Source organism: Myodes glareolus, chromosome 4 (assembly GCF_982192425.1).
Source record: "Myodes glareolus chromosome 4, mMyoGla1.1, whole genome shotgun sequence".
Lineage (NCBI taxonomy): Eukaryota > Metazoa > Chordata > Mammalia > Rodentia > Cricetidae > Myodes > Myodes glareolus.
This window is the reverse complement of record NC_142029.1, coordinates 94,473,292-94,492,072: the sequence shown is the minus strand read 5'-3', so window position 1 is coordinate 94,492,072 and position 18,781 is coordinate 94,473,292. Positions and strand designations below refer to the sequence as shown.

The window sequence follows — 18,781 nt, the reverse complement described above, 5'->3', positions numbered from 1 at the left end:
TGGGAGAAAGTAAATGCAGTCTCTGATGTTCTAACATGGCTGGAAGCAGGATTCTGTCTGGTCCACAGCTTTTATTTCAGTTGTTTCTATTTTTTTTGTTAGAAGACTATTACACATGAAGAACGATTACAATTATTCATAAAGTTATATGCCTTTTCTTCTTAGTTTGTGGGTGTAACAATTTATATGCACAGAACTCTCATATAAATGGAATGACCTTTACATTTCCGGAAGGAACACTTCTGTGTCAGGTACTAATTTTATAGGATTAAAATAATATTGGCTGAGCTGGTGGCACATGCCTATAATAACCAGGCTTGCAGGAGGATTGAAAGTTCAAGGCCAGCCAGGGTTACATAGCAAAACCTAGGAGCAGCTTGTTTGGATCGATGGCATCTAACTAATTCACAGAGTTACGAGCTGGGAATACGTAGAGAGTGAAATACGGTTTCTGTTTATTTGTTAGTTTTCCCCCTGAAGACAGGGTTTCTCTGTGTAGCCCTAGCTGTCCTGAAACTCACCCTGTAGACCAGGTTGGCCTTGGACTCACAGAGATCCACCTACCTCTGCCTCTCGAGTACTGGGATTAAAGTCCTGTGTTACCACCGGGCCGAGTGTTTTTTGTTTTTATCTCCAACAAACCTTAATTCTCATGATCTGACTGACAATTTAGAGGTTCCTTTCATCTTTTTTTTTTTTTAACATTTAGAGGCATTTTTAGTTCTTCATATTCTAGAGAGATTGAAGTTGTTCATAATGCGCTATTGCTCCGTTTGCCAGCTTCTGGATTTCAGTTTTCATGGCTTGAATCATTGTATTTTCAGGTTCACGGAGCGTTATCTTCAGTGTCTACTCTGCTCATCTCATCCATGTATTTTCATGATTACACTGTAGATTTTCTTTTTGACGTTGTAGTTTTAGTCTCAAAAGTCCAATTTAATTGATTTAGTCATTCATTTATTAAAGATGGAGACTTGTGCTATATGGCACAGACCGGCTATGAATTTGTGGTATTCCTACTTCAGCCTCCTGACTTGCCAGGGGAGGACCATCATGCCTTGCTCAACACAAGATCATTTTCTCCTCATCCTCCTTGTCCACCTCGCCCTTCTCCTTCCCCTCCTCTCCTTCCTTCTCCTTTCTTTTTTCTCTTCTCCCCTCCTTTCCCTTACCTCTTCCTTTTTCCCCTCCCTCTCTCCTGTTCTTCCTCCACGGTTTCCCTTTCTTCTCACGCCTCCCCCTCCTCTCCCTCCCCCTCCCTTTCTTCCCACTCTTCTCCCCCTCTTCTCCCTCCCCTCCTCTCCCTCCCCCTCCCTTTCCTCCCACTCTTCTCCCCCTCCTCTCCCTCCCCTCTTCTCCCTCCCCCTCCCTTTCCTCCCACTCTTCTCCCCCTCCTCTCCCTCCCCTCTTCTCCCTCCCCCTCCCTTTCCTCCCACTCTTCTCCCCCTCCTCTCCCTCCCCTCTTCTCCCTCCCCCTCCCTTTCCTCCCACTCTTCTCCCCCTCCTCTCCCTCCCCTCTTCTCCCTCCCCCTCCCTTTCCTCCCACTCTTCTGCCCCTGTTCTTCCTTCTCTGCTCATCATGCTTGGAATCCACCTCACAGCTCTCTGCATAAGGCTGAGCTACATTCTTTGTTTTTGACTTCAACATTTTCGAAACCTATCTTTCAGGTATCATCAACAGCTGGGCGTCTTGAATATATAGCATATAATAACTGTTTTAATGTCCTTGTCTCCCAATTCCAAAGTCTATGTCATTTCTCGGTTAGCTTTCTTGATTGCTTTTCTCTTTGAGATGCTTTTCCTGTGCTTTTGCCTGTCTCATAACCATTTTTTTTTAAATTTTTTCTTATTGGGTTCATGACATCACGGACTTTACCTGACCAGGCAATACATCGCCCTGTAGGTCTGCAGAGCTGTCACAGTACTCCCTCTTGTGGCTGCAGCATGGAAAGCAAGCAAGCTGGCCCTTGATTCAGGTCCATGGCTCAGGACAGCAGTGAAGTTCAATGGGAGTGATCTGGACAGCTATGGAGCCAGCCTAGGGCACAGTAGAGCACATTGGAATGTGTGGGGGTTCAGAGTAAGTAAGTAAGATAAAAAAAGAATGGAGAGTAACCTTCACAGAGGAGGGACCACATTTAGAAACTTTAATGATATTTTAAAAGCCAAAATAAAGCTTATCACATACAAATCTGATTATAACACACAATCACAATGACACAGGCACACAGACCCCAGCACCACTGCACACAGAATGAGGTGAGATGTGGGTTGGACTGTTTACATTCCTGCCAGGGTGTGTAGTAAGGGTCCCCTCTTGTCTGATTCCTCACTAGTAATCATTATTTCTTTCTTAATGATTCTCCTTCTGACTGGACTAAGGCAGAAGCTCACCAAAAGTTGCATCTTCCTGATAGTTAGTGCACATGAACATTTATCTCTGTGTCCATTGGCCATTTGTATTTTATCTTCTGAGTACTTCCTGTTCATTAGCTCACTGGTTGACTGGGTTGGAACTTCCTGTTCATTAGCCCTCTGGTTGACTGGGTAGCTTGCTTTCTTGTTTAAGTTTTTGAGTTCCTCATATATTCTAGGAATTAATACTTTGTCAGATGTTAGGCAGGAAGGATTTTCTTCCATTCTCTAGGTTGTCTCTTCACTCAGTTAGGAAGTCACAGGAGCCATTTGTTGGCCTTTTTGCCTGGCGGAAGTCCTTTTGAGGAAGCCCTTTCCCGTGCCTATCTCTTGAGCTGTTTTCCCCGTTCTTTTTCCTAACAGTTTTGGAGTTTCAGGTTTTACCTTAATATCTTTGACCCATTTGGAGTTCATTTTTCTCAGGGTGAGAGCTAAAAGTGTGTATCCAGTTTCACACAGTATCTGTTGGAGAGGTTGTCTTTTCTTCAAGGTGTATTTTTAAAATCTTCATTAAAAACCAGGACGCTTTAGCCATGAGGGTTTATATTTGGGTCTTCTGTTCTATTCTGTCCATTGCTGTGTCTGTTACTGCGCCAGTACCATGCTGTTTTGGTCACTGCGGCTTTGAAGTTTAATTTCTAATATGTTTAGCAATGCTCGGTCTGCTGAGGATGGCTTTGGCTATGCACGGGCTTCGGTTTTTCCAGATGTATTTTTGGGTTGCTCTTCCCAGTGGCAAATATCATTGGAAGGTTTATGGGGATTGCATTGAATCTATTGATAACTTTTGTTAATCTAGCCATCTCTACAATGCTAACTATGACAATCCAGGAACACGAAACAGCTCTCCAAGAACTGGGGTCTTCTTTGACTTCCCTTTGCAGGATCCTCATTTTCTTCTTTAAAGATAACTTCAGTTTTACTGGCAATATTTGCTCCCGTGTTCCCTGTATAATTTTCTTTGTTGTGTTTTTGTCCGGTTTGGCATCAGAGTAGCACCGGCTTCATAAGAGGGTTTGGTAACGATTCTTCCTTTCCTATTTTGTGGAAAAATGTAACCTTAGTTGTTTAAAGATACAGTAGAATTCAGTTAATTCCTCTGGACCTGGTCTGGCCACTGGGATGCGCCTCTCAGAACCAGTAGCATATGCTGGTCCCCCCCGGGAAGCCCTAGGAGTCCAGTTGTGAATTCCAGTCCAGTCTCCATGAAGCTCTTTCCTAGTATATGGTGTGCTGCCTGGGAGCTGTGATTACGTGTCCTGCAGGCTCTGCCTAGGGTAACATCTCCACCTTTCTGAACACTGTATGTTCAGATTCAAAGTTTCGTCCCCACCATCCAGAGGTCTGCTGTTGACCTGTTATGCCTAGATCACAGAGTCTCCCCAAAAGCAACTAGAAGACTGAGTCCTGTATGTATGTAAAAGCAAAGAGCCTTTATTTTTCTACAAGTTTGCAAACTCGGATTCTCTGTGTGTTCAACATATTGGACTGATGGGAAAGCCCTGAGCTCGGTTGGGGTTAGGCTTTTATAGTAGCAAAGGTAGAGGTGACTGATTTTTAAGGTTCAGGACTCCTGAGTGGCTGACATTTGTCTAGGGATGCCCTGGTGAAAAGCGATGGGTGTGTACTGGCAGGTGACCCTGTCTACAGTGGTTGTAATGTTAGGAATTTCCTTTGCATGGTCTGTTCCTGGGTGGTGCCAGCTTATGGTTTTTCTTGGAACCTGGTGCTGCCTACTGTGGCAGCCGTGCAGCCTGGGCCCCATGTGTGGCCAGGCTGCTCTGGGCCCCACAGTCAGGTTTCAGCATATAGACCCACGCCACTTGCTATAAATCTCCTAAGAGTATGGCTCCCAGAGGTCATGTCTCTGAACCAGCAAATCTTCAGCCTGTTGTAGTCTGTTTGTTTTTGAGGCAGGGTCTCACTGTATAGCCCTAACTGGCCTGGAGCTTGCTGTATAGATCGGGCCATCTTTGAGCCCTCTCACACAGAGATCTGCTTCAGCAGCGTCTTTTAAAAATTCTCGTGTTTAATTCTTTGTGGCATCGCCATACTGTTTTCTCACTAATGTGTTGGCTTGCATTTCCAGCAACAGTTTGCGGAGGGTCTGGTCTCCCTACATTCTCACACACACACACACACACACACACACACACACTTATCTTTAGACTTTTTGCTAATGACTCACGGGAGTGAGGTGATATCTCACTGTGGTTTACAAATCTCTGATGATTAATGATGTTGAACATTTTTTTTCATATATTTGTTTGCTGTTTGTATGCTTTCTTTTGATGAATGCCTATTAAGATCAACTTTGTTACTTTATTTATTTGCTATTGAGCATGTGGAATTTTTTTATATTCTGTACATCAGCTCCTTCTCAGATGTCTGGTCTATGTTTCCTCCCATTCAATGACTGCACAGAAGCTGGTGAGTGGACAGAGAAAAAGTGGTAGGTTGTACCCAGTGGAACACAATTTGATCCCGAGAGGACGACATCCTGTGGTTTGCAGCATGACTGAGCCGGGGGTCTCCGTGTTAGCGGAACTAAGCCATGGGCAGAAGCTCAAGTCGGTGATGTCATTCTTGTGTGTAGCCTAAAAAAGCTGACCTCACAGAAGTTCAGGGTAGAATGGTGGTTCCAGCTGCTGGTAGAGTGGGCTTAGGAAGGGATGAGGCGAGATTGGCGGGTGGCAACCAAGTAATCACAATAATAAGTTCTGGTATGGCATGGCATGGTAGACCTGAGACTCTTAAAAGCTGTTGTTGCTGTTGTTTAGAGTTTCATAGATATATACACAGTGTATCTTGGTCATATCTGCCCCCCAACATAAATCCTGTCTCCCTTTCAACTTCTTGTCTTTTTTATTTATTTAGACTTTTAAAAACTTATATATATGTGTTTGAGTGTCAAATGTGTGGGGGGACCTGTGACAGCCAGAAGAGGGTGTCAGGTTCCCTGGAGCTGGTTGGAAGCTTCCTAACATATGTGCCAGAATAACTGTGGTGGATGTTTTTGTACAATAAAAAGTATTTTTAGAAAACGACCAAAGAGAACTTAAAACCTTGATCTTGTAGCAGTGGTAGTAGCAGAACTCTGCCAGAGTTGGATTAATAGCTCATCAGCATTTTCTTGATAATGTTAAGACTATGAACGGCAGCGTGAGAGAGAAATTTGATAACTTGCATTTGTCCTCACACCTTAATAACTTGCATTTCTTTGTCTTAAAACACCTTTTATTTAAAACACGGTAAGAAGTTATACTGAAATTTGTTTGGTGAGGTTGTCCTTTCAAAGAGGCAAACCTCTCTGCTGCCAAACTGCATCAGGATAAAATTTTTCTTGAGTTTTTGATTAAGAATGACAGAGAACTTACTCAATTGGCTTCCTAGAGCTACTCCTCAGGGTCATCCATGGTCATCGAGGGCAAGGACTTTTAGGGCTATGTTTGCCTTTTGTACAGGGCCTGCCAGGCTTTAGAAGATCCCATGGGTTAGGAAATCTGATGGAAAACAAGTCTATGAGCAGCAGGGCCATCAATTCCATTTACTCTTTGTAGACTGTCTGGAGATCTTCAGGAATTTAGATGAAAGGCAGTTTCTCCCAGTGGTTAGAACTTTCATTTGATGAAGCAAATTGCGGATGGATGTTGTTCTGTGCCCATCTGTCTTCTGTCTTCTTTGAATGCTGCTGTTAGGAACCAATCTGTCTCTCTGTTATGAAAAGTCTTTTTAATAATTAAACATTTAAGTGCCATATTCCCCAGATCTCTGAACAGTTGAGGGCTGTTTGTCGGGTACAGGTAAATTATGGCTACCATATAGAATCTGCCTGGAGAGCTGAGTCCAAGCTTGACTTAACAGGTGAGATTTATACTTGTGAAAGACAAAGAAGAAAAAACTGTTTGCAACACAAACTTAACAGTAGAACGGAAAATAGTGAACAGCTTACAGGAAAGGGTGTAGGTTAGCTTTTGTTAATCTGAAATAGATTTTTTATAACCTTAAATTTTAATCTATCTATCTATCTACAATACATTTTAAAGCAGAGTTGGATTAAATACCAATTTAAAATATTTGAGACTTATTGCTTCCTTAGTCTGGAATGAAATACAATGAACAGAGCTCATTAGGACTGGGACTACTTAAAACATTTTTTAGCAGTAAATACATACACAAACACACATAGTTGAATTTAAGTTTTATACACATATACACACAGAGTTAAAGCTAACTTATATTCACACATAAAGTTAACTCAAAAGTCACATACATGCACACACGCGCACGCCCGCGCGCGCGCGCGCACACACACACACACACACACACACACACACACACACGTATTAAACAGGAGTTGGGTGAAGTGGTTGCTCTGGTGGGCCCTACTGAAAGCATACCACTGCACAGAACACACATGTAACAGAGTCAATAAGAAGAATTTAGAGACAAAAACATATGCAAAAGATAAGATGAGGCAAGGGGTACCTCAGTAAAGATGGCGACTTGTTTACCTGCCCTGCCCTTAGTCAAGATGCGGTGAGGTCATCTGACCTGCCCCCCTCCTTGCCCTTAGTCAAAATGGCGGTGGTCACGCAGGGCATTTCTTTACAATCTCCTTAGCTTGTTGCCATGTAATAGAAAACTCCTTTTTCAAGCCTTTGCTATTGACATGATGTTTTTTATGAAATTCAGATGCCTGCAGCACACTACCAATCAATAATTGATCAATATCTGCATTACCTTGTGCTAGAGGACCTGGCAGACCCGTATGGGATCGGATATGTGTTATATAAATAGGGCAGAGCCTGTTCCTGATCATGTCTTGTACCTGGATAAACAATGAGGTCAGTTCTGTACCATCAGGTATAAATTCAGCAGTTTCAATATGCAAAATAACTCTTTCTGCATATTGTGAGTCAGTAATTATATTAAGAGGTTCTTTAAAGTCCCTAAGCACCATAAGGATGGCATATAATTCTGCCTTCTGGACAGAATCATAAGGACTTTGTTCCACTTTACTTGATTCTTCTGATTTGTAACCTGTTTTCCCTGATTTATTAGCATCAGTATAAAATGTACGAGCTCCGGTTATTGGAGCATCACGGACAATTCGAGGAAGGAGTGCTGGCATCCATTAAACCTGGTCCTTCTTCTAATTGGGTTTAATTTGTTCTGATTTGGATTATTGCATTGGTGAAGAAGTTTTTTGGGTCACCGGAAAAACTTAACACTCAGCAGGGTAACTTCTCCTGCACAGGCAACAGAATGACCTTGATCCATTCCCCCACACCAGGAGGCCTTAGAGCAATGACACTCACTCTTTGTTCTAACAGTCAAATTTACATAGAGATAATCCCATAAAATTACCTGCTAACAGACCACATAGAAATGTCTAAAGAAGACAGGCACTGAATAGGAAGATAGCAAGTTCCGCCTTTGCTAACAAACAAATCTGGGTGTCCTCAAAGTTGGATATCACAAAAGAACTTGTATGAGAATGGGTGAATCCAGGATTCAGGTTGTTTAGTAACCTTATTCTAATGATTTGGAATGTCAAGTGTTTCCCCTTGAATGCTGGCTCTTTCCTGGGTGGTGTCACCTGCTCCAGGGTGCTGTTTTATCAGGTTCTACCTGCCCTTTTCTGTGATTTCGATTTGCATATTATCATTGTTTTTATGTGTGGGAATTTCCAACAGACTGTAAAAACTATAAACCTAGTGGGGATCATCCCTTCACTTCACTTTTTCCCCCTGTCCCGAAAAATAAAGAACATGAACAGATCACATTGCTTGAGTTAATTTTTTACCCTCACATCTTCACTTGCCATAGATGCCCTATTCTGAGCCCTGAGGGGATGCTAAGTCTGGTACTCAAGGCCCCTGATACTCTTTGGCCTCTGTAGGCACTTCATGCATGTGATACACAGATATAGACACAAGCAAACCCCCATACACACAAATCGGTTAGAGCTATTTTTCAATATCAGTTTCTATAGCCTTGAGAAAAGCTGTTTGGAGCCTTTGATAAGGTGGCAAGGTGTAGTGAGTGGTGAGAGGGCGTGGTGATCTGTGGGCAGTCTAATCAGGTGACAGCCTACCCTTCTTCCATTTTAATAGGTGGTCACAGTGTCACAGTTTCCAGTGGTGGACAGAGCACAGGAACATCTTGTCATAGGTGGTAGAGGAGCCCTGCAGAATGTGCTAAGGGGACAAAGATGGAGCTCCCCTTTATCTTAGCTTCACAGCTATGTAGAAAAGTCTATTATGAGTTAACACTGGATTTTACACCCTCTTCTCTTACAAAGTCCCTGCCTATCTGAAGCCTTAGCCCAGTGTTTCTGGGAGCTCTGAGGAAATATTTTTTTTGTTGTGTATCAGAACTCACAGCTCCTGGGCACCGATGCCATGCTGCTCTCTGGGAGTGGGGAGCCTCTGTCTCACTGAAGTTACAGGAAGGGGTAGGAGGTATCTGGAAGGCTACAGACAAGGCAAAGCTTCCTTTCTGCTGTGTTTGCAATGCCCTGAGCTCTGCATTTGATCAACTTGTGTTTGATATCTTATTTCCTCTCTTTTTATTTATTTTTTATTCATTTTATAAAACAACCACAGTTCTCCCCTCCCCTCCTCCTACTCCTTCCGCACACCTCCCCTCACCCCACCCCCATCCACTCCTCTGAAAGGGTAAGACCTCCCATGGGGAACCACCAAAGCCTGGCATACCAAGTTGAGGCAAGACCAAGTCCCTCCCTACTGCATCAAGGCTGCATCCCACCACAGGGAATGGGCTCCAAAAAGCCAGTTCATGCACCAGGGATAAATCCTGGTCCCACTGCCAGGGGTCCCACAAACAGACAAAGCCACACAACTGTCACCCACATGCAGAGGGCCTAGTTTGGTCCCATGTAGGCTCCCCAGTTGTCGGTCCAGAGTTCATGAGCACCCATTAGCTCAGGTCAGCTTTGTGGGTTTTTCCCATCATGATCTTGACACCTTCTCCCTCCTCACTCATATAATCCCTCCTCCCTCTCCTCAACTGGACTCCTGGAGCTTGACCACAGATCTCTGCATCTGCTTCCATCAATTACTGGATGAAGGTTCTATGATGACAATTAGGTTTTTCATTAATCTGATTCTAGGAGAAGGCCAGTTCAGGCACCCTCTTCACTATTGCTAGGAGTCTTAACTGGGGTCATCCTTGTGGATTCTTGGGAATTTCCCTAGCACCAGGTTTCTTCTTGACCCCATAATGGCTCGGTCTATCAAGAAATCTTTTTCATTGCTGTCCCTCTCCATCCCTCCCCAACTTGACCACCCCTTTCCCTCACGTTCTCCTCCCCATCTTCTCCCCTCTACTCTGTGCCCCCATTTTACCCGGAAGATCTTATCTATTTCTCATTCCTAGGGGTATCCATGCATCCTTCCTAGGATCTTCCTTGTTCCTTAGCTTCTTTGGGGCTGTGGATTGCAGCATGGTTATCTTTTGCTTTACATTTAATATCCACTTATGAATGAGTACATGCCCTGTCTGTCTTTCTGACTATGACAAATAATGCTGCTATGAACATAGTTGAGTACATGTCCTTGTGGTATGATTGAGCAGCCTTTGGGTATATGCCCAAGAGTGGTATTGCTGGGTCCTGAGGTAGATTGATTGCCACTTTTCTGAGAAGCTGCCCTACTGATTTCTAAAGTGACTGTACAAGTTTGCACTCCCACCAGCAGTGGAGGAGTGTTCCCTTTATGCCATATCCTTTCCAGCATAAACTGTCATTAGTGTTTTTGATCTTAGCTATTCTGATTGGTGTAAGATGATATCTCAGACTCTTATTGATTACATTTCCTTGATGACTAAGGATTTTGAACAATTCCTTAAATGTCTTTCAACCCTTTGAGATTCTTCTGTTGAGAATTCTCTGTTTAGATTTGTACCCCCTTTAAAATTGGTTTATTTGGTGTTTTGCTGTCTAGTTTCTTGAGTTCTTTATGTATTTTGGAGACGTTCTCTGTCAGATATGGGGTTAGTAAAGATCTTTTCCCTTTCTATAGGCTGCCATTTTGACTTCAGGAGGTCCCATTTATTAATTGTTGCTCTCAGTGCCTATGCTACTAGGGTTATATTATGGAAGTGGTCTCCTGTGTCAATGTGTTCAAGGCTGCTTTTCACTTTCTTGTCTATCAGGTTCATTGTAACTGGATTTATGTTGAGGTCTTTGATCCATTTGGGCTTGAGTTTTGTACATGGTTATAGATTTGGAACTATTTGCATTCTTCTACACATTGACCTCCAGTTATGCCAGCATCATTTGTTGAAGATGTATTCTTTTTCCCATTGTCCAATTTTGGCTTCTTTGTCAAAAATCAGGTGTTCATAGGTGTGTGGATTAATGTCAGGGTCTCCAATTAAATTCCATTGATTCATATGTCTGTTCTTATGCCAATACTTAGCTTGTGCCTGTAGAGGCTAGAAGGAGGCATCAGATTCCGATCAGATTCAGATTCAGATCCCCTAGAACTGAAGTTACAGGTAGTTGTGAGCTACTCAATGAGGGTACTGGATACCAAAATCAGGTTCTCTGTAAAAGTAGCAAGTGCCCTTAAACTCTGAGCCATCTCTTTGTCTCTTATGTAGCTTTCTTGTAACACCCAGGACCACCTGCCAAGGGAAGCTGCTGTCTATAAGCTGGACCATCTGAAAGACTCCCCGCTGGGCGTCTTCCCTCGGGAGAGACCCCAAGCCCAAAGATCAGTCGAAAGCACGCAGCCGAATGCAAGCAGCAAGAGGTTTATTGGTGGATACACAGGTACCTGGGCGACAAGTCTCTCGAAGAACTTGCGCGCCGCAGGTTGGGGGTGAGGGGTTTTTATAGGGGAGCAAAAAGCAAGGTTTACAGAAGCGAGATGCAGGGTGGTAAATTTTTAACCTAGATAACATTGAGGGGACTGCTTGGCGGTTTATTGTTCCTCTCATCCTGCCTTCCCCTTTTCTGGCTGGCGACCAGACGTCTGATAGCATAGCCCCTGATTCGTGACGAGCCCCGCTTTCTACATGCCTCAGGCCTCGCAATCTTCTCTTTCTTTGTTCCTATGACCTATCCATAAATCTCATGTCTCGCAGCCAGATGAGGCTATCTTTGCTCAGGTGTCTTTGCTCAGCATTTCAGAGGCACTGGATTCCGGAGATCCTTTTAATGGAGCTGGTCATCTGCTCCGCATTCCGGAGGCTCTAAACTCTGGGGGTCCTTAATTAAGTTTGCTATCTGAAAACCTTTGCAGAACGGCATAACTGTGGTTAAGATGAGTTGGGGTCCTTCAATCTTGCATTGATCAATCAAGACAAACCCTCATAGATGTGCTCATAGGCCATTCTGATCTATGTAATTCCTCTACTGAGTCATTCTTCTCAGATGAATTTAGCTTGTGTCAAGTGGACAATTAAAGCAAACTTGGGCACCAGAAGTCTATAAACAACTTCCTAGGCTGGTGTATTGGACAAGGTTGCAGGATAGAAGGTCAAAACACACAGAGAAAGAGAATCAATAAAACATCTCTATGGATATAGTTGGTGTCCTCTCTGCTTCTGTAGGTCTGTCTTCATGGAGTCCATCCACCGTGAACCAAAAGTATTTGAAATAAACTGAATTTTTATTGACCATGTACAGGTTGCTTTCTTTGCTGTTAGTCTCTAAATAGTGCAGTATAACAACTATTTATATAGTATTTTCATTGGATTAGGCATTAAAGTAACTCAGGGATGAAGTTTATGGGAAGATAGGCACAGTTTGCATGCAATCAATAGAAGAGACTCCAGGCATCTCTTGATTTGGGTACCAAGAACCAATGCCTTCTTCATATTGATGGGTGACTATATGGAGTGGTGAACAAGAAATATTTTGAGAACTTGACTTCCAAATTCTTCAGGGCACATAGGCAGGATAGACTCTGGAGAAAGCTGATGTTGCCGATGGAGCCTGTAGGCCATCTGGGAAAAGAGCACTCTCTGCTTTGAGGGACAGCTTCGATTAGCTCTTGAGCTGTTCTTGCAGAAAACTGGGGTTCAGTTTCCAGCTCTGACATGGTAGCTCACAGCTATTCTTAACTCCAGTCCCAGGGTATCAGATGCCCTCTTCTGGCCTCTGCAGGCACCAGGTACACATGCAAGTGCACGTACATACATGCAGGCAAGATATGCCTGCGAATAAGATAAAAATGATTAACACTCTTTTTAAATGACAGAGGACGGGCAGTGAGCCGGTTCTGGAATGGAGCCTAGGTTCTCCCCAGGGGAAGGCTAACAATCTACAGCCTGTGCGGCAACTCTGTGTGTTGTTCCTGCTCTACATCCCTCCCCCCCAGAAACCTGTGTATTTGATCTGCTTTTTTTTTTTTTTGCTTTAGCTCCATTTTGACTGGGCAAAAAGTGCTGGGGATGGAACCTAAGGTCTTCAGTATGGCAGGCAGAATGCTGTCTTTGTCTTAGTTCGGGTTTCTGTTGCTGTGATAAAATATCCTGACCAAAAGCAATTTTGGGAGGAAAACGTCTACTTCCCCTTAGAGTTCCATTTTACAGTCCCTTATCGGAAAGAACTCAGGGCAGGAACTTGAGACAGGAAATGAAGCAGGAACTCCAGAGGTACTGGCTGGTCCCCCTTCCCCCCAGGACTTGTTCAGTCGGCTCTCTTAGTGTTCCAAGACCACCTGCCAAGAGACAGCCTCCCTCACAATAGGTGGGGCCTTCCCATATCAATCACAAATTCAGAAAGTGCCCTCAAGCCTGCATACAATCCAGTTGTGAGGAGACTTTTTCTCAGCTGTGGTGCCCACTTCTCAGATAACTCTAGGTTGTGTCAAGTTGAGAAAATCTAAACTAGGACGATCTCTGAGCTTCACCCTCCAGCACGCCTTCGGTCCTGTTGTTCAGTTTCAGAAATGACTGTTTCAGTCTCTTGCGATTAACTGCTCAGTTCTGGCACCAGCTGTGTTCTGCAAACTTTGGAAGGGAGAAGCATATTTTTGAGGTAGGATTACTTGCGATACAATTTTCATACAATGTTATGCAATAGATTTTGGGTCTTTTGGTAACTTTGATGAGTGAAATGAAGGCTGTGCGCCTGTTTGTTAGATATTTGGTTCTCTAGTGGGGTAAAGAAGCTCCGCCTGACGGTGTTTGCCGATTTCTGTGGTGGTAAATGCTTCCACTATGGCGGATTCTGTGATTCTAATGTGAACCAGCTTACAATATCTTGAAATTGTAAAAACTGCTTTCAGAGGGTCCAGTGGACTCAGGAAAACCCGGCCTGTTTACACCCGTGTGACCAACCTCCACGCCAGAATTTAGGCCAGTTTTGCCACCCTACACGTTTAGTGTCCCTCTGTAATCAGCCCCCTCCCTCAGCTGTGCTGATTTCCACCATAAAGAAGACCTCGTTGTTCTAGGACATTATGATAATGCAGCATTTTCGTCTGGAACCCCCTCTTTCGTCCCCAGTTAGATTCAACATTCACCCCGCATTGTCCTCTCCATGGCTGTCGACCCTTTTTCTTGCTCAGTACTTCTCCACCATACACCACGGAGCCTTCTCTTAACGAGCTCACGCTGTTCCCTGCGGCGTTGAGACTTTCTGACTGCTCTCACAAGTCCATGAGAAAGTATAAAAGAAGATGTTCTTAGACTCTTGGCAAAGCCCTTTCTGGCTTTTTTTTTTTTAAAGATTTGCCCATGATAAGGACACTTCCGGAAGTGTCTAACACAGGGCAGATACTCAGTTCCTGCTGCAGATACCCTTGGCAGAATCATGTTTCCAGGCCTTGTGCCCAGGGCTGGTTTGAGTTTTGGGGGGCGGGTCAGACTCAGTCAATCACTCTAGAGGGCAGAAAGGCTACCCGCTTTAAAAAAATACTCACAGAGTTCTTTTTGTTTTTCATTTGACAGAACCCATTTTAGAAATAGTTCACAATTTCAACAACACCGCCCCCCCAATTTCTAGGTGAATTTTTTTTTTTGTAATTCGAAGCCTATTTATTATACCTACACTCTAGCTTACTTTCGATTTTTATTGTATGTGCATTATTTCATTTAGACTTTTGTCTAATATTACAAGATCAACGTACCCTCCTCTTTAAGAATAAGAAAAAACAAAGCTTTGAGGGATTAACTTTATTAAGCTCAAAAGATTATGAACAACCCCATTTCGGTTGAATCTGACGAGAGTCCACGCTTCTCTCATGGCCATAAGAAGCCCGATGTTTACACCTCAGTGTGACACGGAGCACACATTCTTAAGTAGTTGCTTTTCATTTTCAGTCTCGTTTTGTTTTACAAGTGCCAAGTTAAAGTGAGCAAATTGGAAAGTTTGTTGCTAAAGCTGCACGTTGTAAACTGCCCTGTAGATGGTGCTGTTTTCATACTTTTGTAATAGGAAACACCTCATATGACCACCAGGGGGCACTGCATTGCTCCTGGCTAATTAAGTGGCGAGATCCTGACTGATCTACCACCAAGAAAGGAAAGGCATCATTCCTTTACTCTGTAACAAGGACTCTCAGCTTCATCTCTTGAGCCTCTAAACAGGGAGGGTTTCTAACAGTATAAATTTAGTCCTTGAGGTACTTCCTATAGCCTGTGCTTGGCTCTCCTGCAGCAGCCAGTTGTTTAGATCCATTTTATCCCTTCATCCCTCTCGTCCTCTGAGCTAGGTCTTTGATTTTACATCGCCAGTTCAAGATCATTTCTTACTAGTACTGTCACTCTTTCCATTCTCAGAGGCGAGAGAGGGTGCCAGGCCTTGGAAAAGCAGGCATGAAGGGTGTTCTGAAGAAGCTAGGCACAATGATCAACGGGGGCGTGCCTGCTCCGTCTTGACTTTTGTCTGTCAGTGGAAGACGGTTGTCTGTGAACACACTATCCAGGGCTAGCTCGAACTACTTGCATTGTTGAGATGGATAAACCTGGGGAACATGCTAAATGACATAAGAAAAATAACAGAAAGTATCAGCCTGTGCATCTCAGTGAGTGGAGGCTCCTCTGGCCTCAGTGCATGCTGGGAGCCTGTGACATGAAACAAAATTAGGGACATGTCCCCTAAAACCGTCCTCCAGCTCGCCCTGGGTAGAGACAGGCTGACAGCATCCCCCTTCCTCAAAGCACTCCAGCTGGGAGCCAGGGAGTACAGAAGAGGCCCTTTGTTCACATCTCAGGGTTCTGACTGGAAAACTCATTCATTTCTCAGAGGCGGAAGAGAAGAGGGGGAAGTTCATCATACATATTGAATTGGGTCCGAGTTGGTCCGTTTGAATGCTAGAAAAGGATTGCAGGAAATTTTGGATGGAGGAGAATCTCAGAAAATGCTAGCCTTTAAATAGGCTTATTGCAGTATAAACTGAAATAAAATTGCATATATTTAACACATGCCATCCTGTGAGTTTGCACATTTGTTACCTGTGAATCATCCCACAGTCAAGGTAAATGTCACATTCACTACCTCTCCAAGTTTCCTTTTTTTTTTTACATTTTTTTTTAAAAATTTGGGATTAAAAACACTAATACGAGGCCCAACCTCTTAACAGGTTTTGAATACACAATGCCATAAACACCACATCTTAAAACCTTAGACGTTATAGGTGGCAGATGTCTAGAACTTACCTATTTCTGTAACTGTAACCTTACACCTGCTGGCAAGTTCCCACTTCCCTTCTCCAAAGCCTCCAGTGGCCACCAATCTATTTTCTTCTTGCACAGAATTGACAGCTAGAGAGATACCTCTTGTGAGTGGAATCACGTAGCCATGCTGTCCTCCATGGCTAAATTACTTCACGTAGCAGAATGTCTTCCGTGTTGATATAGGTCATACGTGATAGGATTTCCGTCTAGAACATACCTTACCCAGGGAGACAGAAAAAGGGCAAGAAGGGAGGAAATGCAACAACCACTGACTCACTCCTTGACAGCTTTTGGGTCTTGGGTGGGCCCTGCCACAGCCTGGGATGTAGAAGGGGAGGAGCCCAAGGTGCTTATGGGTGGTTTCAGTGCTCACTGGGGCTGCTTCTCAGTCATGGAATGTGGGCAGTAGAGCCAGCCTTGCAAGTTTGCTGAGAATGCCTGGCTGTGCTGTGTTATGCTAAACTGTTATGTCATGTATAAATACATGTCTCCACTGCAGAGTCCCTCTATAGACGTCTGCCCCATGCATCTAAAACTTACACTCTGCAGTCATTTCCCTGTCACCTGGCTAGACAAAGTCTCTTCTCCCCAAGGGCTCACTCACCTTAGTGTTTGTCCTCCCCACACAGCCTGGGGAGCAAAGGCTCGCATACAGCAGCCACGTTCCACAGGTACTTGCTGAGTGGATGGAGGGAGGTTTAAACCACACACCGTTGCACATAGTTGAACAGTGTTGACATCTTATTAGTATAAAGCAATTGATCTGATGCCTTTTCATTATACACACACAGACACACAGATTCACACACAGGCACATAGACATACACACACAGATACACACACACATACAGACACACATAGAGACATACACACACATACAGATACACCCCCCACAAATACACACACAAGACACACAGAGATTCACACACAGAGAGATATACCAGACACGTAGACACAAACAGACACATAGACGCACAGACAGAGACACACACACAGATAGACACACAGATACACACATACAGATACACACACAGACATAGACATACATAGACACACACACACACACACACACACACACACACACACACACACACAGAGTTGCTACTTATAAAAACAACCCTCCTTTCCCCAGCAGTGGTTCTTCTAGGGCTATGTTTGCAAACTCCTCTTTCTTCTTTTCTTCCTTTCTGTCCTCCACTTTTGTCTGGAGACAGGGTCTCACTATGTGGCCCAGGCTTGTCTTGAACTCATGACCTTTCTGCTTTAGCCTCCCTAGGACTGGGATTATAAGTATGTCCCGCCACCTTGGCCAGCAGGTCACCTCTTGCAGAGTGGCGGTTTCCATGGCTTGGGGTTGTATTTGCAGGCCTGAGACTCTGGTACTTCAAGTATCTTCGTATAAGTCAGCATTGCAAAGTTCCCAAACAAGCAGATGGTGAGGAGGGACACAGGCAGGGACACTTGATTTGCCTATCTAAGAACAGTGAGAATTCTCTTCAGATAGGGTCACAGCTTGCCTGGTGGTCCACCCAACAGGTAATTCCCAGTCACCAGCCTGGGCTCTCTGATCTGGGGATAGTCGCCATTGGCACATGCATACTCTCCGTCTATCTCATGCACAGGCAGGAGACGCCTCTGAGAGATGCCTTGCAGGCAGAGTGGCTCTGTTAGTAACAGGAGGCAGAGCTGGGACTCAGGGACCAGGCATCCTGTCCTTACATTGGAGGTGCCATTGGGCCTAATAATTGAGCTGGGTAAAGAATACTGCTTTTGTTTGTTTGTTTGTTTGTTTGTTTGTTTTTAAGTAAGCATCTACTTTCTTTTCCTCTGTTTCTCTGCCCTCACGACTCTTCTTTACTCTGAAGGGACAGTTTATCCTCTTTAGCAAAAGGACACATGGCAGAGGGCGGTCTGGGAGCTAGACTTCCCGGGTTCAAATCCTGGCTTTGACTTTGAGTTGAGCCATGACAACAGGAAGTTCGCTTCATGCCTGTAATTAAATCACCTCTTTTGTAACACAGGTCACGTCAAAAGATGGTTGTGAAATGAGATCAATAACACAGGTGTTTCCAACAGCACTTGGCATTTAGGTAAGTACTCGACCATCAAGAGATTGGTGGTCCTCTCTGCCTCTCTGCCTCCCCTCTCCCGGACTGCTCCCTTTGAAGTAGTTTCTGGTGTCCACTGGTGCATGAGGATCCTCTGCTGTTCTGTGACAGGTACAGGGAGATACTGACCAAGATGAGACGTCTGTTCTCAAGGGCTTGTGATCAGATGTGGAGCCAGAAACCAAATGCTGAAGCTAAAGAACAAGGCATGCGGAGTAAGTGACGTTACATCAGTCGTTAGAGCAGAGCAGGCCCGGGCCAGGTGGTGAAAGCATCGTCAAAGCCAGAACCTAATTTGCGGCCTACAGGTGGGAGACCATGGAGAGCTGCTTACGACTTTTCCTGACAACGACAGCTCCCTGAACTGTCTTTACGTCTGTGTCAATATGGAAAGACGCCACTTCCACCTCTGAGATCTGGGGAGTGTCTCGTACTCCACAGGTAGATCAGGTGTTAGCGTAGGTATCACTGACTTTTTAACTGTAAGGAAAGAGGGCAAGGCTCAGAGACTGTCTCATTCCTAGGTCTCTCATGACTCTCTGTACCATGACTGCAGAGGTTTTGAATTCAGGTCAATAAACTCCTCTGATCTGGTCTTG

The 18,781-nt window shown here is 44.2% G+C and overlaps 1 long non-coding RNA gene across 1 annotated transcript in view; it reads left to right on the top strand.

The window, feature by feature from the left end:
* LOC146894717 (uncharacterized) overlaps window positions 1-18,781 on the top strand; it is a 44,004-nt gene extending 25,223 nt beyond the window's left edge. The window contains exons 2-3 of the long non-coding RNA XR_015001572.1: window positions 18,096-18,164; window positions 18,294-18,781. This is a non-coding gene — a long non-coding RNA (uncharacterized LOC146894717). The remainder of the gene's footprint in view (window positions 1-18,095; window positions 18,165-18,293) is intronic.